Genomic DNA, 24378 nt, shown 5'->3' with positions numbered 1-24378 from the left:
TTACCAAAAGAAATTAACCAAGTCACTATTGGAAAAATTCTCTTTTCAATATTGGACCTATCATTGCCTAATTTTAATTTAAAAGTAGGTTGTCTGACTTGTCGCTTACAAGACAAACTCTTGAACTTAAGAATTTAAATTCGAAATCTTTGCTAAAAATTCAGGTTGATATTGACACAACGAGACAAAGACGTTTACGTGATCAGGCATTATACCGACTTTATGATCGAGTCAAAGATATAACAACTGTGAACTGCCCAATTAATAAGAAAGCATGGCTGCTATGTTGCTGCTAAGTTACCATTCAGTTTTGAAGTCAAAGCCAAAGCGGCATGAGAGTAGGAGATTAGTTGAGATGCGGAGATCATGCGAAGCTACCTCCGAGATGCTGGGGTGCACGTTGCAGTTGAATCATTGCTATTTAAAGGCGTTAGAGTTACAAGGTAAAGGGTTACAAAACATCACACAGAAAATACACTTGCGGCAGCCATCTCTCTTTGATTACATACACATACTTCACATTTCCAGCAAACTTTACTATTTTATTCGAATCATCAATCCTTGTACTTAGAACAATTATCTTAGGTTGTACAGATTGTCGTTTACTCTGAGCGGCAATCGCATATAGTGGATTGGTGGACTCACATCCACCCTCGTTTTTTACCCACCTTCATTGGGGTTTTTTTGCGTCAACACTCCTTTACGTCGTTCCCCATTGATTCCCTTTTTGCATTTGCATAGCATACATCATACCAATCTAGTTGTTGTCGTTCCCATATCGAATCTTATCAGTGGTGGATCATGGTTAGGGCGGTCCGCAGCCTGGCCCCCCTTAGTTATATCAGATAAAAAAATCTCAATTGAAATTATTACATGATAACTATGTTGGCACAGTGGCTGCAACTGGCTAGAATGCGCAACAACATTGGAACGAGTTCGAACCTCCCTACGAGCATTGATAATAGGCCTTTTTTTCCTTTTTTTTTTTTATTTCTCCCTATATCTTTGGCCATTTGTTGTTATTATCTTTTTTTTTTATTTTTTCTCCCACTATAGTAAGTACTTCTTCTCCTCAAATTATTCCTAACAATCATAAAAAGAAAGTGTAACTCACCTTTTCTTTCTGTTATGTTTTAAGAAAGCAATTTGGTTATTGATTTAGTTACTAATGAACCCTTCCTTCAATTTCTTAAAAATATACTTACATATAAACTATTTTTCAATTTTTTTGAAGATTGGATAATGTTCAAACAAATAAATAGACACAACTGCTTAAAATTGAAGGATCAAGATTAAGAACAATTAGCTACTATTTATTTATAGCAATTGATAATTGTATAGTAGTATTTAAACTTTGATGTGATTCTATTAGTGTTTTTATTCATCATTTGAAATTTTGCAGTTAAACCTTTAATCTGTCCACTCGATCCATGTAAAATAATTGATCTAGATCCGCCACTGAATATTATCGTTCAGACGAAAATCAGCACAAACAGAATCATCAATTTTTTATTTTCTCATTTTCTACCCCGTTCATGATAGTTTTAGATTAGTTAGTGCTATTTATTGAATAGAATAATAGATTTACAATGGTCTCACAAGAAAAAAAAACCGTTATAATGTAATTTATTTTTGTTTGTTGAATTAATTTTGCTTTGGCTAAGTTCTTTTTTTATATGATCACTCGTACAAAAACAACAATTTGCATCAGTTGTGGGACTTCATTTGCATCGGTTTTAGGTTCGACACGAAAGTTTCTAAAGCAATTTACCTTAAATTCATTTGTGTCAGTTCTGAGTCCTCACTCGACGCAAATAGAAGTTTTTTTATTGCCATGTCGTTTGATTTACAATGGTTCTCCGAGCCTAAGCGATGCAAATAGGTCTCAAATTACACCAGTTTTAGCCAAAGCTGGCCTTTATTTTTAGGAAAACCAAAGTTGACCTAGATTGTACTTCATTTGCGTATAATTTTTGGCTAAAACTGGCAAAATTATACGTCGCTTGTATTAGTTTGCGGTCATGCACCAACGCAAAACGATTCATAATTTGCATATGCTAAGGAAATACCCCCAACATAATGCTGGGGGTAAGGATCGAACCCCTAACCTCAAGGATCAGAGGGGAGTGCTCTACCACATGAGCTAGCTCCTCATCTTTTTTCCTATGTATATATAGTCTTATTGATGCCCATATTTGCTCGTTTCTTGTATCACATGCAAATTCGTGGAAGCAACTCAAATAATTTGATCCCCCTAAACCATAATATACATGAAGAATTGTCTTTCTGCACATACCATAGATGATAGATGTACATGTATCACAAGACTATCTAAGTATCTATGTAAGTACTTTGATAACTCATGAATGCACCCAAAAAAAGAACATCAATTGGTATCTTCTCGTCAGCTTAGTGGTTTCATATAGTAACTTTCAAATTTTAAGGTATTTTGTATGACTATATATGCTAACTTTTGAACTTTTTATTGGTAACTTCTATTGTTGATTTGTTGTTATTTAGCTAGTTTAACCATTAGTTAATTTATCATAGGATTGCATATCTGCATAGAAACAAAATAAAGAGGATTTGCTAAATATCGCCCTAATTTTTATCTATATCGCCTTGTATTTTATACTTTTGTATACACCGTCAGGGCGTCATACCCCCCTCTAATCTTCCTTTTGCCTCTATTATTCCACCATTGAAGACTTCCATTATTGTGCATCCATCCAACTCAGGCCACCTAAGTTCATTGGCACTGACCACCTTGCCGGAAATCTTGAAAATTTTGTCTTTTTCCTTCCCAAATCTTTTTTTTCAAAAAATATGATCAGGCGTCTATAATAGACGCCCTAAATAGGCTTTAGTGTCTACCGTAGGCGACTCTTATACCTATAGTAAGTTGACTATTATAAATGCTTGACCATAATTTTTTTTAAAAAAAATCCACTGACTAGACTGATCTTCGGTGAGTGATTAAACTTCAGCAATTTGTAGGAGGGAGGTTGATGATCCTTCAATAAAAGGTGAGAACCTAGGGAAGGAAAGATAGATGGGAGGAATGAGAGGGAATGGGGAAGCATATAAAGGGTGAGCCTTTCTATGTATCTGAGGTGATACTTAAAAAACTAGGAAAGCTTTAATCACTCAGTTAAAGAATTAATCACAATTTTATATTGAAGATGTCTTTTTTTTTCCGGGTAAGATAATTTTCTATTGACTAGATATCTAAATTTTGGAATATGAATTTATAGAGATAATTGTGTATATGGTTTGGACATAAATCCACAATTTTTCTATTTCTTATTTAGATATTTAACAGTTTAGATGTTCAAATCTTACCAGATTTATATATGGTCTTACTCCTATTGCAATGCATTTTTCCTATCAGTACGTCTTGGGTATAACATGTTACACCATAAGTTTTTCCTTTTTTGATCCATATGAGCCACGAATGCAGTACAAAGAAGGGGAGTGAATTCGAACATGTGACCTATCGTTCACAACACCTCAATCTAAACCACTAGGCCAAGACATTCTTGGTACACCATAAATTATTCTGTAACAAAATCTTACACATACATAATAACATCAATCCAATAAATATGACATGGACTATACAAGCAATAACATAATATTGATATCATTTTGCCATCTATTTTATATTATTTGAGTTTTTTCTTACAAAATGAGCAGTAATTTTTAAATTATTATGTGACAATTTATACAAATATATTAAAAGGCGTGCGAAAGAAAGCCTATGTGTCACGTGGCACTCTCCTCAAATTTATAACGCAAATGTTTTATGTTTATGTGTACTCCTTACTTTAGAAAAAATGTGTAAATGCAAGCTATCGAACACGTGACCTTTGAAATTGTTGACCCTTGAGTTTTGAAGATGACCTAACCACAAAAGACATAGTATATTTTATTTATGTTATTGCAAGGTAATTCATGCTCGAGCTAAGAGAATACTTGATTGAAGATTAAAGCGGAGAATTAATCAAGATCGAAGTAAAGATGTTCGAGAAATGAAGAATCAAGCATGGAATGAAGATTAGAATACATTAGGGTATTTATTAATCTTCTTGTTAAGGTTGAGTAATAGCTTTATTAATTTCGTGGTGAATTCTCAAAGGAACTTGGTTCTGTTCCCATGAAAGGAACAGACCTGGCACTATAGGAACAAGGCTTAGGAACAAGACTTAATAATTAGGGAACAAGACTTTAAAACTAATTTAGGAACTTCTAAGTACTAATATTGTGCGCCTAAGGTATTTGTGTGCCCAATATAGTTGTTAGAGTTTTTAGGGATAATTTGACTAAGATCCATAATTTTAGGAAGTTAGTTTAAGTTTGTTAGGAAAAGATTTTAAATAGATTTTCTGATTTTAAAAATATCTGATTTTCAAATCTTATCTTTTTAAAATATATATTTTATCTTTTATATTTTATTTAAAAGATTTAGTTTTCGAAAAATATATTATTTCCGGTTTTTAAGAGCTTCGGATTTTTCGAAATAAAAAATTTGTTTTCCGGTTTTTGTAAAAAGATTTCGAAAAAGATTTTTTCCTAAAAATTAGCTAAAGGATTTTTATTTATTTATTTCCTAAATTCTAGCTTACACGCCTAAAGTGATTTACTGCTTCAAGTTCATGGAGTTAGTGGATTTAGTGGCATAAGTTAATTATCCTCCAAGAATTTAATTAAATTAAAATAGATTAATTATTCTCCAAGTTTGCAAAACCACGTTATTTGTTACTGCTTCTATGAAGTGAAGTAATGGGTTAGTGGATGATGCACATGACTTAGAATAAATAATTTAATTTAATTAATTAATTAGAAATCATGGAGAACATGTGATAATGGTCTAAGTTAGTGGAAATCATGTCTTGTCTTAAATGTCTATAAATAGGCGCCTAATTCACTTGAGAAAAATTGTGTCTGACTTAGTTAATTTGTCTTAAGTTATCTAAAGTGTCAGTGCCTTTCCTTAAGAGAATTCATACTTACATTAATCGAGTTTTTATTACTCTTCCATTGTTTTACAAAGTGTATTTTCGGGAAAAAGGGTTTGAGTGAACTCTTGTAAGTGTGAGAAAGCTTTGAGTGAAGCAAGAGAAAGAGAAAGGAACTTCGAGTGAAGTTTGAGAGAAAACGTCAGTTGTTGGGAACTGTCGTTGGGAACTTGAGTTGAGTGACTTAAGTTGAGAATCGAGAGAAAAGTAATAGGTTGTAATCAGAGTTGTTTTGGCCTATTATAGTGGAAAGTTGTTTAAAATCCCTTGTGGTCGAGGTTGTTTCTTCCTACTAGGCCTAGGAAGTTTTTCCTCGTAAAACTCTCGTGTTCCCATTGTTGTTCCCAAGTTTACTTTTAATTCCGCAAAAAGTAGTGCTTATTCTCTCACTATAATTCACCCCCCTCTTATAGTGCTCATATTATACAACAATTGGTATCAGAGCTGGAACTCTAATATTCAGGAAACCCTGTTGAGTTCAAGATCTTGAAAAATATGAATACTAGAGAGAAACTGGAAGAAGGGTACTCTACGCAGAGGCCACCAATGTTCAATGGTAAGTTTTACACTTACTGGAAGAACAAAATGGAGATCTTTATCAAAGCCGACAACTACCAGGTATGGAGAGTCATAGAGGTAGGTGATTTTGAAGTCACTACCACTAATGACAAGAATGAGGTAATTCCTAAATCTATATCTGATTTTGATAAAGCTGATTTCGAAAAAATGGAAATTAATGCTCTTGCTATAAAATTGCTTCATTGTGGTCTTGGTCCTCATGAACACAATCGTGTCATGGGATGTAAAACCGCAAAACAAATTTGGGATCTTCTTGAAGTCACTCATGAAGGTACGAGTGAAGTTAAGAGATCAAAAATAGATCTTTTGATGAACCAATATGAACTTTTTCAAATGAAATCAAAAGAGTCTATCCAAGATATGTTTACACGCTTTACTAATATAATTAATGAGCTAACATCTCTTGGTAAAGTGATTACATCTGAGGAACAGGTACGAAAGGTCCTAAGGAGCCTTCCTAGGGATCGTTGGATGGCTAAGGTAACTGCCTTACAGGAAACAAAGGACTTTACTAAGTTCAATTTGGAACAACTTGCTGGTTCCCTCATGACTCATGAATTGCAATTGGACAATGAAAATGGAGATATGTCCAAGCAAAAGTCGATTGCCTTAAAAGCTGATGAAAGTGAAGGCTCAGAAACAGATGAAGAAGAAGCTGCTCTCATGGTTCGAAAATTCAAAAGAATGTTTAGGAACATGAAGAAAGGTGACTACAAAGGTAAGAATAAAAAATATTCTAACAAACTTGTTTGTCATAAGTGTGGCGGTTCTGAGCACTTCATCAAGGATTGTCCCCAATGGGAACAAGAAAAAGGCAAAGGAAGGGAACAGAGCAGAGATAGGAACAAAGAATACAAAAACTCCTATACTCGATCTGACATGAAGAAAGCTATGGTTGCTGCATGGGGAGACTCTGACTCTGAGGAAGAAGATGATCCTCAACCAAATGAGGAGACTGCAAACTTCTGTCTTATGGCTCTCGACAATTCCGAATCTGATGAAGAGATTGAATCTCTTGAGGTTGGAGTGAGGGGGAACAACACATGGTACCTAGACAGTGGTTGTTCTAAGCATATGACTGGAGATAAATCAAGATTTCTCTCACTCTCAGCCTACAATGGTGGAAGTGTGACTTTTGGTGACAACAAGAAAGGTAAAATAGTTGCCATGGGAAAGGTTGGTAAGTCATCGTCACATTCCATAGAAAATGTGTTTCTAGTTGATGGATTAAAGCATAACTTGTTAAGTATATCCCAATTCTGTGATAGAGGGAACTGTGTGAAGTTTAATAGTGAAAAATGTTTGATAGTCAACAATAGCACTAAGGATATCATTTTGGAAGGAACAAGGAAAGGGAACACATATGTTGTGGATCTCAACCTTGTTCCCAAAAACAAATTCACATGCCTTAGTGTTATTGATGATGATTCATTCTTATGGCACAAGCGTCTAGGTCATGCTAGCTTTTCTTTGCTTGACAAACTGCGTTCTAAAGAACTAGTTTTAGGTTTACCCTCTACTAAGTTTCATTTAGATCATGTGTGTGATGCATGCGCAAAAGGCAAGCATGTTAGGTCCTCTTTCAAGTCCAAAAATGTGGTGAGTACCACAAGACCTTTAGAGTTACTACATATGGATTTATGTGGACCTATGAGAATACAAAGTAGAAGTGGAAAGAAATATGTGCTAGTAATTGTAGATGACTTTTCTAGATTTACTTGGGTTATTTTTCTTTCTAGCAAGGACGAGACTTATGATGAGTTCCTTGTCTTTGCAAAGAAAGTACAAAATTTGAGTGGTCACAAATTACTTCACCTTAGATCCGACCATGGTAGAGAGTTTGAAAATTATAAGTTCGATGACTTTAGCAGAGACAATGGATTAGATCACAATTTCTCAGCCCCTAGAACACCTCAACAAAATGGCGTTGTTGAAAGGAAGAATAGAACACTAGAAGAGATGGCTAGGACTATGTTGATAGCTAGTGGACTTCCTAAAAACTTTTGGGCAGAAGCTGTGAATACTGCTTGTCATATTTTAAATCGAGCCATGGTAGACCTTTATTAAACAAAACGCCCTATGAGTTGTATTTTGGTAAAAAGCCCAATATTACATATTTCAGAACATTTGGATGTAAATGTTTTGTACATAATAATGGGAAACAAAATATTGGAAAATTTGATGCTAGAAGTGAAGAAGCCATATTCTTAGGATATGCTTCTAGTAGCAAGGCTTATAGAGTGTATAATAAAAGGTCTATGTGTGTAGAAGAAAGTGTGCATGTTATTTTTGATGAAACAGATAAATTTGATGCAAGCACACAGGTTGAAGATGACTTCGAAATAGGATTGACAAAAGATCTAAGTCTTATTGATGAGACTTTGGAAGACGAAGTCATAGGAACAAAGCCAAGGGAACAACATCCTGTTCCTGTCTCCAATGAGGAAGAAGAGGAACTAAGTGATGATGCACTAGTGAATGATTCCACTATTGTTGAACCTGGTTCCCAAGTACAGGAAAATGAAGATGATCAAGGAAACCAAGTTTCCATCCAGGATTTCCAACCAAAACCTTGGAAAACTCATCGTTCCCATCCTGTAGAACTAATAATCAGTGACATAAATAAGGGAACTCAAACGAGATCTCAACTGAAAAACTTTTGTGCTTTTCATGCTTTTCTTTCTATGTTGGAACCTAGGAATCATGAAGAAGCTCTCACTGATGCTGATTGGATCGTAGCAATGCAGGATGAACTTCATCAATTTGAAAGAAACAAAGTCTGGCACCTTGAACCTAAGCCTAAACATAACAAGGTTATTGGTTTGAAGTGGGTGTTTCGAAACAAATTAGATGAGTTTGGAACTATCATAAGAAACAAGGCCAGGTTAGTTGTGAAAGGATACAATCAACAGGAAGGCATTGATTATGAAGAAACTTTTGCTCCAGTTGCAAGATTGGAAGCAATTAGAATCTTCATAGCTTTTGCTGCCTTCATGGGTTTCAAATTGTATCAAATGGATGTAAAATGTGCTTGTAATATCCCAAAATTTTAAACATGTTTAAATAAATAATTAAGAAAGTTAAATCGTTCACTTAATAATTATTTTAGTTAAGTAAGTCTAATTATGAATTATTTTATTTTTGAGCTTTTAAATAAACTAACTAATTCTATAAAATATTGTAATTGAAGAGTAAGATTACTAATAAAATCTAAGTTAGTCACTCATATTACAACAAAGGAAACCAACCAAGTTTAAGCAAATTAATAAATAAATAAAAAAAAAAAAAAAAAAAAAAAAAGAAGAAGAAACCCCCCCCCCCCAAACCCACGGTCAACACCCACCTCTTTCCCCCTACCCTAACTTCCCTTAATTGAACCACCATTAATCACCTACCATCTCCCCCTATCTCCTACTTGTCCCCTCTCCTAGCTTCCTATCAACAAAACCACCAATCACCATCCTTCCACCTTCAACCTTTGTTCCAAAAATCTGTCCATAAATACACAGAAGAAATGAGTTTCAATTACAAACTTAAAACCACAAGAATTCACAAAAAAATTCTTCTCTCTCTCTCCTCTGTTTCGACCCCCCACAACCGACCACCGTCGGCCACCGCGCGCGCCACCTGCGCCGCGCTCAGTCGCGTCTTCACCCCGCTGTCATTCGCCGACCACCGTGCAGCTCGCCGGCAACCCACGTCGCAGCCCGTCGCTGCTTCCTCTCTCTCTCACTCTCGCTCGCACGCTCCTCTGTTTCGCGTGCTGTTGCTGCTCCTGTCGTTCCGCTGCCGCCGGAGCTCCGGAGAACTACGGTCGTCGCTGTTCTGTTTCCACCGCCGACATCCCGCGCCGTCATCCGCGCCGCTCGCCGGAGTTCGCCCGACTTGCGTTTTCGTCCCTGCTCAAGAGAGCAGAGGTATACCACCTCTTTTATTTTCCCTCTTAAAACTGATTTTTTTTCAAGTACTTTAATGATAGTTCACTTGTACCCTTGTTAATTAGTGTAATTGGGCCTAAAAACTGATTTGCTTTAGTAAACCAACTCAATGCATGTGTTGCATGTTCTTTAGTTGGACTCAAATCTGACTTTTAATTGTATTAGCTAAGCTATTTGGTATTAGATGGACAAATTGAGTTAAACTAAAACTGATTTAGTATTAGATTAAGTTATACTGATTTAATTTATTAAGTTAAGTATAATATTGGGCTTATAATCTGAACTTACTTAGTTAAATCATTTAAGTTAATCTTGGTTCTTTAATATATTAAGCTTTAGTGGACTGATTTAGTTAGTTTTACTAAACCACCTAACTTATATACTAAAATCTACTATTAGGTTATAATTCATGATTTCTAAACTAGTTGAGTTGTTTAAAACTAATTAAAAATAATTCATTAAGCTTGTTGTTATAATTGAGTTTAAGTTATGAATACTTCACTAATCCTTAAATTCACTTATAATAATTAGATACTTGACTTGTTAGTTTTAAATGACTAAATAATATTAAAATAATATTAATGGATCTATTATAACTTTAAACTTAATTTATTAATGGACGACTAAGTAGTTGTTAACTATGAACTAGAATAATGTAATGTTTTCGAAAGGTTATATAATATGTAGTAATATAACTTTAATGTTTCGATAATTCGAAAAATATAGCTAATGAGTTATTTTATTAATTAGTTGTTAAAGAGTCACCTTAATTAAAAAGTTATTAACGATTAAGAAATAATGACCTTTAAGGAGACCTTTACGACGTTATAATAACCGTTATGACCTTAATAAGCGCTAACCAATATTTAGGCTTAAAAGCTAAATAACGAAACGTTCATTAATAAAATTACTCTTGAATAGATTAGGGAAGATAAAGGATATTACAAGCCTCCCCCGGCTATCAAGGTTATTAAGCAGGAATCCAGGTAACGTCTACTGCTAACACCCGCATTCCCCTTCGAAGTATGTTTTATGATCATGATTAATATTATGTTTTATATATGGATTGCGGGATTGAAATGAAATGTTTTATGATGGTTATGATGATATGATGTTATGAAATGACGATGATGATGTTATGATGAAATAAATGAATATAATTATTCACGATGATGATGATATGCTTAAAAGCAATGAAACATGATAAATTCAAGTGAAAGACGGTTCTTGGCAAGTATTCTGTTATCCCGGGTCGTGCACGTACCTTCCGGCCGGTTAACCACCTTCCGTTTAGTGAGGGCTATTGTCCTCGGGTGGCACCGCGCATTCTGGGCAAATAACGCCACCTTCCGTTTAATGAGGGCTTTTGTCCTCGGGTGGCTGCCTTCCGTTTATGATGTTATGATGTTTTGGGGAGACGTCCCTTCCGTTGTACTCGCCAAGTTATCAAAGTAAAATATATGATGATGAACATGATAAAGAAGATAATGTAACATGAGATGATATGTTTGTGAAATGTTTTACTTATTCTATTCTCCCTGTTTTTAACTAAAATGATGTGAAATGAATTTACGATGTTAGAGTAGTATGTTACTGAGCCTCGGCTCACGACGTTTTGTTTTATGTTTTAGGTACCGATGGTGATAACGGGATGGCGTAGCAGTGAGGATTTAATTAATATCTAGATTATCTAGACTCTCATGGTTTTAATTTAAGTTTATGTCAAAACTCTGATTAGTAACTAAGTTTCTATTAATCAAGACTAATGTTGGATCTATATTATGCTTCATGTTATAAAATGTTTAAGTATGATTTTATGTTGCCTTGTATTTTCCTTATGGAAAGTACGGCGGTAACGCGCCGACTATCTAGGTTCCGCTGCTAATAATCGATTAATTAACTTAACCACGATGATTAGAGGTCGGGGCGTTACAGTGCTTTTCTAAATGGTTATCTTAATGAGGAGGTATTTGTAGAACAACCTCCAGGTTTTGAAAATAAAGAATTTCCTAATCATGTCTTTAAGCTTGACAAAGCTCTTTATGGGTTAAAGCAAGCTCCAAGAGCATGGTATGAAAGACTTTCTAAGTTCCTTCTTGAAAATGAGTTTAAAAGAGGAAAATTGGATCGAACCTTGTTTTTAAAATCAAAAGGAAAACATTTATTAGTTGTTCAAATATATGTTGATGATATTATATTTGGTGCCACTAATGAATCTTTGTGCAAGGACTTTGCTAATCTCATGAGTAAAGAATTTGAAATGAGTATGATGGGTGAGCTCAACTTCTTCTTGGGGTTGCAAATCAAGCAAACAGAAGAAGGAATCTACATTCATCAACAAAATACATAAAGGAACTATTGAAAAAGTATGGTTTGGAAGCATCCAAAGTTAATCATACACCTATGGGAATCTCAACCAGATTGGATGAAGATTCTATAGGAACAAGTGTGGATCAAACCAAATATCGAGGTATGATTGGCTCATTACTATATCTAACTGCAAGTCGTCCTGATATTGCTTTCAGTGTAGGATTATGTGCAAGGTTTCAAGCCAATCCAAAGGAATCTCATCTCACAGCTGTGAAGAGAATCCTAAGATACCTCAAGGGAACAGATGATTTAAGCCTATTCTATTCGAGGAGTGATACCTTTGAATTGAAAGGATTTGCGGATGCTGACTATGCAGGAGATCTGGTCAATAGAAAGAGTACATCAGGTATGGTTCAGTTCCTTAGTCATAGTTTAGTTTCTTGGAGCACCAAGAAGCAAAACACAGTTGCTTTATCTACAGCAGAGGCTGAATATGTTGCAGCAGCAGCATGTTGTTCCCAAATGCTATGGATAAAACAACAACTACGTGACTATGGAATCTACTTTGAATGTGTTCCCATCTATTGTGATAATACTAGTGCTATTAGTATTTCTAAAGATCCCGTACACCATTCAAGAGTCAAACACATCCATATTAGGCATCACTTTCTGAAAGATAATGTTAGAAAAGGGTCTTATTAAAATGGAATTCTGTGAGACTGAACGTCAAATTGCAGATATCTTGACAAAACCCTTAAATAGAGATAGGTTTGAGAAATTGAGACTCGAACTTGGCTTAATTAAATTGAAATGATTGCTACATTATTCCCCTTTGTGTTAATTCTTTGGCATTATGTCTTGATGTGCATTTTTGATGTTTTTATTTGCTTAAATACATCACAATTCTTATATGATTATTTCATATGTATAAGTAAAAATGTCTGAAAACTGCTCACCAATGTCCAATAATATTCCCCTTATTGTTCATAGGACAATTCTATGCCTTAAGTGATAACAAAGGATTAAAAGAATTAATGGAGTTCCAAAGTAGCAAAATTTCATTGTTCCCATTCACTGTTCCCAAACGCTGTTCCCAATTCCCAGCGTATTAGAGTTAGATTTTTTCTTTTCAAAATTCGAAAAACCAAAAATATTTTTTCAGATTTTATTTCCTAAAAATCTGATTTTTCCTTATATCTCTCAAGTTAGTTGAAGATATTTTTTTGATTTTTTTAAACACGTGTAAATACACGGTTTTATGTTATTCTTTCCTTAAATCAAAACAAATTTTTTTTCCTTCCTTCTCATAAAACCGAAAATTACTCCACAAAATATGACTACCAAAAACACTCATCACTCTCTCTCCTCCCACAAAGCCGAAAAACCCTCTCCTTCATCCTCTAAAATTGAATCACCAACACCCATGGATATTTCTCCAAATTCTTCATCAAGAATTCTAAGGAAAAGGAAGAAACAAGAAAACGGTTGAAATGGAGGTTGAAGAAGCTCATGCAACAGTGAGGGGGAATCAGATGTTCCCGAGAGAGGAACAACTCGTGTTGTTCGAAAAAATTCCACGGCAATTAGGTATGTGCATGGACTTTTTATTGATGTTTCTTGGTGCAAAAGAGTAAACTTTCGTCAATTACTTAATATGATTAAGTTTCAAGGTTGGGAAAATCTTTTTGTGAAATGTTATGGAAATAGTTTGATTCCAAATTGATGGATGAATTTTGTGAAAACTTTTCCATGGATGAAGAAGGAAATTGTTCCACTTGGTGAAAGGAACTCAAATTGATTTTAATGCTAAAATTTGGGTAAACTGCTTGGTGTTCCCGTGAGAGGAACAGATGTTATTTCAAGAAACAACGTGGTTCCTATCCATTTTCGGACATTTCCTTTGATCAATTGATTGTTAAGTATGAGGTCAAAAGGAAAAACATTTCTTGACCATAATCTTCTTTCCCCTTATCACAAAATTTTTTTCACATCCTCAAGAAAGCTTTATTGCCTCGCTTTCCAAACGTGCTCAAGTTAGCATGTTGGATTTAATTTACATTCATTGTCTTGCTTCTCACAAACACATAAACTTTCCTTGTTAATGATTCAACATTTGAGTCATTGCATTGAAAATGGATTTGTTGTTGGCTATGGAGCCTTAGTAACCGAAATTCTACTTAAGTTTAAAGTGAAAATTTCGGGAACTCAGTCCATAAGTGTGTCCACGGGAAATATGTTGAATGTGCGTGCCTTGAATAACTTAAATGTTTGTGTTGTGAATGGAGAAGTTATTAAGGGCCGTGCTAATCTTGATGATGATGAGGATGATGATGATGTGGATGATGAAGTGGAAGAAGAAGAAGAAGAAAAAGAAGTTGAAGAGAAGAAAAATGAAAAAGAAAAAGAAAAATCAAAAAGAAAAGAAAATTGAAAAAGAAAAAGAAGAAACTAAAAAGAAAGGGAAGAAGGTGGTTGATGAGGTGGTGAAACCGGTTATGAAGAGCACTAGAGCTAGTCAAAGGGTTCAAAATATGAAAGTGCTTAATTTTCCTATTCTTGATGCCGAAGAAAGTTGTGAGGAAGATGAAGTAAAGGTGATTGATAGGGAAGATTATGAATCTAACCTACCTCCTTCTAGGGAACCGACTCCTGTTCCCATGGAAACCAATCCTCCTTTTCCTCCATCTCCACAAAAATCTGCCTCACCCTCTACCCTAGCACCACAAGATGATTCTATCCCTCCCTCTACCTCAAAACCCTCATGTTCTGTTCCTAAAGCTAAGGAAACAGTTGGTGTTCCCATTCTAGAGGAACAACCTGCTGTTCCCAAACCAAAGGAACAAACCGAAAAACCTAAGCCTTCTCAAGCTCCCTCGACTTCTCAAAATCCTACCATTGGTTCTACATATACTCTAGCTCATGCTAGAAGGTTGGATTCTTTGTTTTCCTTGGTTATGGGTCATTCGGAAGCAATGATGGAGTTTGCTACGGAAGCTAAGGATTTAAATGGGTTGGTAAAAGGGGTTATGAGCAAAGTTGACAAAGCCTTGGATGGACAACAAGAATAATGGCTCGGCTTGGTGAACTTTCTTCCTCATTCAAGCTATGAACTCAAGATTGTTGAAGTTGGAAGAAATTGTGCTCAAGGGAAATGATACATGGCCGAAAATCATCAAGAAGTGATGGCAAAGCTTCATGATGTGGTGGAAGAAGTAGAACAACCTCCCTCTCCTAAACATAAACTTTTCATTTAGCTTGTTTTATTTTGTGTGGGAACATGAACTTTGTTTAATATTTGTCTTTTCTATCCTTCTCCTTTAATCATGCTACAATGGAACTTCTTGGTTTGCTTAATTCTAAGTTTGATCTTTTTGCATGTGTGCGTCTAAATGAATGGCTAATATTCTTGGATTGCGGTTTTTGAGAGTTGAATGCTTTATTTGCTTATACTAACCAACTTATTTCTTACAAGTTTGGTGTGTGATGTGTTTAGTGAATATATTCATCTTTTGAAATCGTGGACTATGTTTTTGAAGATGCCAAAGGGGGAAAGATAAGGCAAATCAGAGTAAATTTTTTTTGTCATGAATTATGTTCTCATATTTCGACTTTACAAAATAAAATAACGAGTCTATAATAGTTAATTTAACTTGGTTACATACTTTGTTAAAATTATTTTTATATGACTTATATATTATTTTTAGTATATGCCTTTTGTTGTCATCTTCAAAAAGGGGGAAATTGTTGACCCTTGAGTTTTGAAGATGACCTAACCACAAAAGACATAGTATATTTTATTTATGTTATTGCAAGGTAATTCATGCTCGAGCTAAGAGAATACTTGATTGAAGATTAAAGCGGAGAATTAATCAAGATCGAAGTAAAGATGTTCGAGAAATGAAGAATCAAGCATGGAATGAAGATTAGAATACATTAGGGTATTTATTAATCTTCTTGTTAAGGTTGAGTAATAGCTTTATTAAGTTCGTGGTGAATTCTCAAAGGAACTTGGTTCTGTTCCCATGAAAGGAACAGACCTGGCACTATAGGAACAAGGCTTAGGAACAAGACTTAATAATTAGGGAACAAGACTTTAAAACTAATTTAGGAACTTCTAAGTGAACTAATATTGTGCGCCTAAGTATTTGTGTGCCCAATATAGTTGTTAGAGTTTTTAGGGATAATTTGACTAAGATCCATAATTTTAGGAAGTTAGTTTAAGTTTGTTAGGAAAAGATTTTAAATAGATTTTCTGATTTTAAAATATCTGATTTTCAAATCTTATCTTTTTAAAATATATATTTTATCTTTTATATTTTATTTAAAAGATTTAGTTTTCGAAAAATATATTATTTCCGGTTTTTAATAGTTTCGGATTTTTCGAAATAAAAAATTTGTTTCCGGTTTTTTAAAAGATTTTGAAAAAGATTTTTTCCTAAAAATAGCTAAAATTTTTATTTATTTATTTCCTAAATTCTAGCTTACACGCCTAAAGTGATTTACTGCTTCAGTTTATGGAGTTAGTGGATTTAGTGGCATAAGTTAATTATCCTCCAAGAATTTAATTAAATTAAAATAGATTAATTATTCTCCAAGTTTGCAAAACCACGTTATTTGTTACTGCTTCTATGAAGTGAAGATAATGGTTAGTGGATGATGCACATGACTTAGAATAAATAATTTAATTTAATTAATTAATTAGAAATCATGGAGAACATGTGATAATGGTCTAAGTTAGTGGAAATCATGTCTTGTCTTAAATCTATAAATAGGCGCCTAATTCACTTGAGAAAAATTGTGTCTGACTTAGTTAATTTGTCTTAAGTTATCTAAAGTGTCAGTGCCTTTCCTTAAGAGAATTCATACTTACATTAATCGAGTTTTTATTACTCTTCCATTGTTTTACAAAGTGTATTTTCGGGAAAAAGGGTTTGAGTGAACTCTTGTAAGTGTGAGAAAGCTTTGAGTGAAGCAAGAGAAAGAGAAAGAGAAAGAGAAAGGAACTTCGAGTGAAGTTTGAGAGAAAACGTCAGTTGTTGGGAACTGTCGTTGGGAACTTGAGTTTGAGTGACTTAAGTTGAGAATCGAGAGAAAAGTAATAGGTTGTAATCAGAGTTGTTTTGGCCTATTATAGTGGAAAGTTGTTTAAAATCTCTTGTGGTCGAGGTTGTTTCTTCCTACTAGGCCTAGGAAGTTTTTCCTCGTAAAATCTCTCGTGTTCCCATTGCTTGTTCCCAAGTTTACTTTTAATTCCGCAAAAAGTAGTGCTTATTCTCTCACTATAATTCACCCCCCCCCCTCTTATAGTGCTCATATTATACAACAGAAATGAAAAGTAAGAGCTTAACCATCAATACACTATGACTTTATTGTTTAATGTTTCAAATAAAATATGACGAACTCTTGTGATAATTATATTTAACTAAAAAGACTTAAACAAGTATATATATCTTTAACACTCTTATTATGTAACTTACAAGAGAACATTGGTGTCATATTCTCTTACCACACTTTCTTTTAAGGTATTGTTTTCAAACTCAAACCTTTTAATTTTTTTCCTCATCATGTCGTGAGTAAATCTTTCAATTTATTAATGGACAAAAAAACAAGAAAATTTGCAAATTAAATTATAAAATTTAAAAATAATAACATATTTTCTCTGTTTCTAAATAAGTGCAACACTTCTTGTTTTCACGTTTGTCAATGCATTATTTTAACCATTAATATCTTCAATTATCAATAAGTAAAAATTATAAAAAGTTGATATTAAAAAATTCACATTCAGATGACTCTAACAAGATGCCACATGACTATGTTTTTTCCTAAAATATAAATCACCAAAGCTAATTAAAGTTTAAACTGTGAATAGTAAACACTATACAAATGTTACACTTAGGGTGCGTTCTGTTCAACTTAAAAAATTAAGTTTCAGGTCCAATAATAAGTTCAGATAAGTTCAGATAAGTTGCAATAAGGTCTAATAAGGGCAATAAGTTCCAATAACTTTAAGTGCGTTCTATTCAACTTTTTGGCCCTGAACTTATTGGACCTTATCTGAACTGAACTTATTGAACCTGAATTGAACTTATTGGAACTTATTGAACCTGATTGGACCTGCTTCAACTTATTGGACCTGATTGAACCTGATTGGAACTTATTGGACCTTATTGGAACTTATTGACCTTATTGAAACTTATTAGACCTTATTGGTCCTAATTGAAACTTATTGGACCTTATTGGAACTTATTGACCTTATTAAAACTTATTAGACCTTATTGGCCCTGATTGAAACTTATTAGACTTTATTGGACCTGATTGAAACTTATTAGACCTTATTGGACCTGATTGAAACTTATTTGACCTTATTAGACAAAAACATTGACCATGAATAACATAAATATTACCACTAACATAAATACTACCCCTCAAAATTTTTTATGGAGTAATAATTATTATAATTCATCCTTTAAAAAATAATGATTATTAATTATCTCTTATGATAATTAATTTAACAAAAAAATTTACTATTTATATATTTGCCTATACATAACTTTCACCACTAATATATCTAATAGTCTTGTTTTGATTTTATACAACACTAGTAGAAAATCAAAAATTAATTAACATTTATTGCTAACAAGTTAAAATTCTATACATTGTGGTACTTTAATTAAAAATTCTATAATAGACAATAATACAAATAAATAATAAAATTTATTTAATAGCAATATGAATAATCAAATAATAGACAATAATACAAGTATAATACTATACATTGTGGTACTTTAATAAAAATTCTAATAATAACATAATCAGCTAATAGTACTATGAATAATAAAATAATAGACATAATACAAATAAATAATAAAATAATACACTAATACAAGTATAATACTATAAAATCATTGTGGTACTTTAATTAAAATTCTAATAATAACATAATCAGCTAATAGTAATATGAAATTATGAATAACAAAATAATGGACAATAATATGAATGTTTATTAAACATTGACTATTTGGACTTGATTGGAACTTATTGCACATGATTGGAACTTATTGGACCTTATTAGACCTGATTGGAACTTATTGCACCTGATTGGTATTGCCCCTGATTAGAACTTATTGAAGCTTATTAGACCTTATTGGAACTTATTACCCTTATTAGACCTTATTGCAACTTATCTGAACTTATTTGAACTTATTGGACCTGAAACTTAATTTTTTAAGTTGAGCAGAACGCACCCTTATTTAGAGTCAGAAAAAGTATTTATTTATTATAACTCACTCGAAATATCGTCCGGATAAAAAAAAAACTAAGGTGTTTTTTTCTATTTTGTTCTAGTTTTGGGCGGTTAGGAGTGTTCGTCCAAAACTCTGCTCCATATCAGAAAAAACACCGACTTGTGTGCATTCCCTTGCCTTTTTCAAAAAGCGACAAAACGTGTTTGTTTTGTAGCAGCTTGGCCCCTGCCAACTACCAACGGAATTTTCATCTCTCATACGTGGCTGCAGTAATCTTCTATGGTCAAATATTCTCAATCTCTCTTTTTCCCCCACTTTTTTTTTAAGGTTTAGCAATCCCTTTCTCACTATGTTACTATAATGCAATCAGCCTAATAAAGAGTATTTCCTTGTCTTTTTTTAGTTGTTACATTTACTTTAGCACCTAAAATAAAAAAACATGTGAAGACCATTGTAAAGTAGAACAATAAAGCATAAAGTAATAGTTTTTTTGTGTGATGAAGACGAAAATAAAAATACAAAGATAAATGATATCTGAATACCCCATACTAAAAATAAAAATATTTAACAAATATATCAGATAAAATAAAATATCCGAAAATAACAAAATATAACAATTAGAAAAAACGGAAAAAGTAATATACATTCAACAAGTCATAGTCTAGTTGAATTTCTGAGCTCGTTTACCTACACTGTTGCATCATCCTGTAAAATAAATGAAGAATGAGTATAGGCATAGCCATTGGCCACCTTCCACATTCTCCCTCACCTGAAGTGGTTATCAGTGATATCATCCAGAAATTTAGATAGTCCAAGTTGTCAAAAATTTTAAAATAACTACGCATTTTATAATTCTATGTGAGTATGTGACATGCTATAATATCAATTGTTTTATGTGTACAAGTTATACTATCAAAGTATCAATTGATAATATGACACATTCATATTATAGAAAAATAAACCCGTCTCTTAGGCTATGTTTAGTTCACCTGAAATTTTCTGATCTGAACTTATCTGATCTGATATTTTTTCTGATCTGATCTGATTTGATTACAAGATCTTATCTTTTAGATTTTTCTCAATATATAAGAAAAAATATAATCATGTGGGGTCTTGTTTAATTCGTCTAGTTTATTAATATTCAATTATTATAATTTTTATTAATATGTAATGAAAGATATTTAATAATAATATTGATTTTTAATGATCTGATCTGAACTTATTTTTTCTGATCTGATCTGATCTGATTAGATATGAAATAAGCAAAAATAAGCTGAACTGAACATAGCCTTAGTTTTCCATCACTCTAATAACTAAATTTTTCTGTAAATCTTCATCACTGCTTTAAAATTGGTATTGAGTAGTAACAGATATAGAAGGAGAAAAACACATTTTTTTATGGTTAGGGAGTTCCATTAGCAAGCTATTGAAACCTTACTTTGTTTATAAAACTAATTTTAAGCCCGGATAGTTTCCTGAATACTTAAATGTTTCATTTATTATTATTTTACATTAAAATTATATTACCAAATATTACTTGGTTTATGATTAAGACATTAGTGCACAAATTTGAGGTCATGAGGTCAAATCTTATACCATGTATAATCTAATTTTTTTTATTGTATGTGAGATACATGAAGTCAAAACTCTAAGGAATAGCGCCACCACGTGGCACAATTCCTTATTGAAGAGCACCTTTTAATATGTTAGTATAGAAATTACATATAATTTTATTACTATTACCACGGCTTATTAACTGGTTTGCTAAACACCGCCCTATTATTTATTACTAACACCCTGTATTTATACTTAATACGTATTTATACTATTTTACTTTCTCTCACCCTCCCACTCCCATACCTCACCCCCTCTCTTCTCATCACCCCATTACTCCCACTTTCTCTCATCACCATCACCAAGGAACTCTAGCAAGGCAGCAACATTTTCCGGCGACATCATTTCCGGCAGAAACATTTTCCGGCGACACTCATTTGCGGCAGCCACATTTTCCGGCGACATTAGCACACCCCACTAGGGATGGGCAAGGGTAGGGTCTGGGTAGGGTCCAGCCGGACCCTAAACCAGGACCCTAAATTTTTTTTGCAGACCCAGACCCGGACCCGGACCCTAAGGGTCTGAAAAAATTGGACCCTGACCCAGACTCTTAGGGTCTGAAGGGTCTAGAGGGTCCAGGCTTAAATTTTTTAATTGGCCAAATTTTCAGCATTATTAATATCAATAATCACTGAAATTCGCACGACACAAACACAAAAAATCGCATGAAGCAAACACAAGAATTTGAATGAAACAAACACAAACATATAAATTGAAAAAAAGAAACAAACACAAACTTATAAACTGAAAAAAAACGAAACAAATACAATTCACAAACATATAAACTGAAAAAAACAAAACAAACATACAAACTAAAAATAACAAAACAAACATAACTTACATAAGAGTTCAGAATGAGTGTTTTGGTGTTTTAGTTTAGCTATTAGTCTTTTAGAAAATCAGTTTATTTTTTTAAAAAGAGTTAAAATGTATATATTAAATATGTTTAGGGTCTAAGGGTTGGGTCTAGGTCCAAAATTTTAAGACTCGGACCCGGACCCGGACCTGGACCTGGACCCTAAAAAATTTACTTGGACCCAGACCCGGATCCTAAAAAATTTACTTGGACCCAGACCCTTAGGGTCTGAAAAAGTTGGACCCAGACCCTTAAATTAGGTTTGGGTCCAAAAGGGTCCAGGTAGGGTCTTGGACCCATGCCCATCCCTACACCCCACCCCTCTTCTCCCTTCTTATCTCCTCTGTTCAAATCTCTTTGATTTTTTCTAAAAAAATTCAAAAAAAAAAAGGAGGCGTCCATGGCAGGCGCTCCACCACAAGGTGAGGCGCCTGCCATGGTCGCCTCCACCGGTGGTGGGGCGTCCATGGTGGACGCCTTTAGGGTTTGAAATTTTTTTTAAAAAAATATGGAGAGGCGTCCACCGTGGACGCCCCACCATCGGTGGAGGCGACCATGGCAGGCGCTCCACCACAAGGTGAGGCGCCCGCCATGGACGCCTCCACCGATGGTGGGGCGTCCATGGTGGACGCCTCTTTTTTTAAAAAAATTCGCTGAGAAAACAGAGAGAAGGGTGTGGGAAAAATGGGTGAAAATGCAGTAAATATTCTCAGATTTAGCATTGATGGTGCTTATTTTCGGTTATACTTGGGGCCTCAGTAAGCTGCTTGTGTGGCTGAATGATGGCTAATTTTTCCCATTGAGTTGATAAACTTACGCAAATGCTATAACCAGAATTGACATAAACTTTCTCATTTTCTCTCATTGTGGGAGTATTAACATAATTTTTTAAAAAAAAAAATCTGTCATTGATACAGTATTAGCAAAAAAACGGTGGTGGTGGCGACGGTGTTGTTGGCAACGGTGTGGGTGTGGTGTGGTGAAGGGAAAGGGGAGGGAAGGAAAGAAGAGATAAAGAATCTATCTATATAATACTATAAAGCAATAAGGATTTGCTTAGGTGTCATGACTATATTAAAAATGCTGAGGTGTCAAGCCTTTGTATAAACTTCATATTTTAATATTGATGATGTGTCATGCCTTTGGTAAACTACACTTATGCGTGGCTTACTATTACAATCATAGAAGATCCGCATTTACTAAATTAGACCAACAACTTTGCTAAGAGTTGAAGATAAATAAGGAAGTTCAATCAAGCATAATCTGAATGAAGGCCAGAATTTAGGAGTCAAATGCACAGTCATAATAAAAACAATTCCTAAAATAAAAAATCGAATCCCCCTAAAATCTGTCAATCTGATATAGTTACCCGATAATCTAAGGTAATCAAATCAATACGTATATCAGTTTTAACTCTCCATTATATGCAGAAAATCAAAATTATTGCTCCCATGCTCTTATTTCAAAATTATTAAAACCTCCCGTCTAAGTATTGTTTGAGGGACAAACTATATTTGAGTATGGAAAAATACCAGTATAAGGCACTGACGAGTGATGAAAAATTTCATGAGATTTTGCCAATTTTCTTTCATGTCGGCAAGAAGAAATAATTCCCATAGCAATTTTGTCAATGTTTTGGTTTGTATCTGATTTGGGTACCTTCATTTGAGAAAGGTATAAGAAGAAGACTCTAGAAAGTTATAGAGAACGAAAAGCTAGACAGATAGAGAAATAGAAAAGGGGTGAAATAGGGGAATGGATTTTCTAATGAAAACAAAACTTGAAGTCAAAATCTTACAAATAAAATTCATTTGGTATAGCGGTGAGTATAGTTGTCAATAGAAAATAGAGAAAAAAAAGAAAAGTTTGTGCAACATGCAAATCGTTTTTGCTTAATGTGTTGGAGTGAACAACTTAGGGCATGTTCTTTTCGGCTTAAAACAGTTCAACTGATCTGAATTGAACTGAACTAAACTGAATTGAACTGAACTGAAATGAATAGTGATATGTGAGAGTAAAAGTATTGTCCAAAGTTGAATTGAACTGAATCGAACTAAACTGAAAATAAGGTGGAGAGAACAGGCCCTTAGTTTATTGCCAAATGCCAAAGAAAATTAATTTCAAAATTAGCATATAATGTGTGTTACAATAATTTATTAATATTTTTGCTTAAAATATATTTTTTCAAATGTAAAGGAAGCGTTAAAATACTGAAGCAGAGAAATAAATAGGGTAGGAGGGAAGGTTTTGGGTTGATTTAAAAGTTGGTGTGATATATTATCATATAATGAAATATTGAAAAAGTAACAATTAAAAAAAACCAAAAAAGAAAAGCGTGACTATTGAAAAAACTGAGGTAATATTAAGTACGATGTTCTTCTGTGGTAGTGCAATGAATTTGGAGGATCATGTAAGTTTTAGCTGAGACGTCATACAAAAATATTTTATAATAGAGTAAATCAACTAAATTCAAGAAAAGTTTAGGAGCATGAAATAGCTTTTTAATCTACTCCCTTTTTTATGCTACATTTTTCAAAAATGATTGTTTCTTTTTAGATGATATATTTTATTTAGTTTCACTATCGACAATAGAAGAGATAGAGAAACAAAAAAGGGGGTAAAGGAGATTCGAATAATTATTCTGATTGAAGCAATTTCATTTTGAAGACGTAGAGGAAGGAAAAAATCTAGAAAGACATAGAAAAGGAAAGCTAGAAAGAGATAGATAAAAAAAAGGGGGCAATAAAAGGGGATTCGAACTATTATAATATTTGTCATTATATATCTTATAAATTGTGAAAATAATAGTGTGATTTATT

The 24378-nt window shown here is 33.6% G+C and overlaps 1 long non-coding RNA gene across 1 annotated transcript; it reads right to left on the bottom strand.

Annotated features, from left to right (window-relative positions):
• Nucleotides 1-19556: 19556 nt before the first annotated feature.
• Nucleotides 19557-23729, bottom strand: LOC125492594 (uncharacterized). The gene is made up of 2 exons (XR_007269234.2): nucleotides 23092-23729; nucleotides 19557-19858 (listed from the first exon to the last, which is right to left on the bottom strand). It is a non-coding gene; the product is annotated as an uncharacterized LOC125492594 (long non-coding RNA).
• Nucleotides 23730-24378: the final 649 nt, after the last annotated feature.

This window comes from Beta vulgaris, chromosome 8 (assembly GCF_026745355.1).
Source record: "Beta vulgaris subsp. vulgaris cultivar EL10 chromosome 8, EL10.2, whole genome shotgun sequence".
In the NCBI taxonomy this organism is placed as follows: Eukaryota; Viridiplantae; Streptophyta; class Magnoliopsida; order Caryophyllales; family Amaranthaceae; genus Beta; species Beta vulgaris.
Note: the sequence above shows the minus strand (reverse complement) of the source record. Positions and strands in the feature narration are given on the sequence as shown.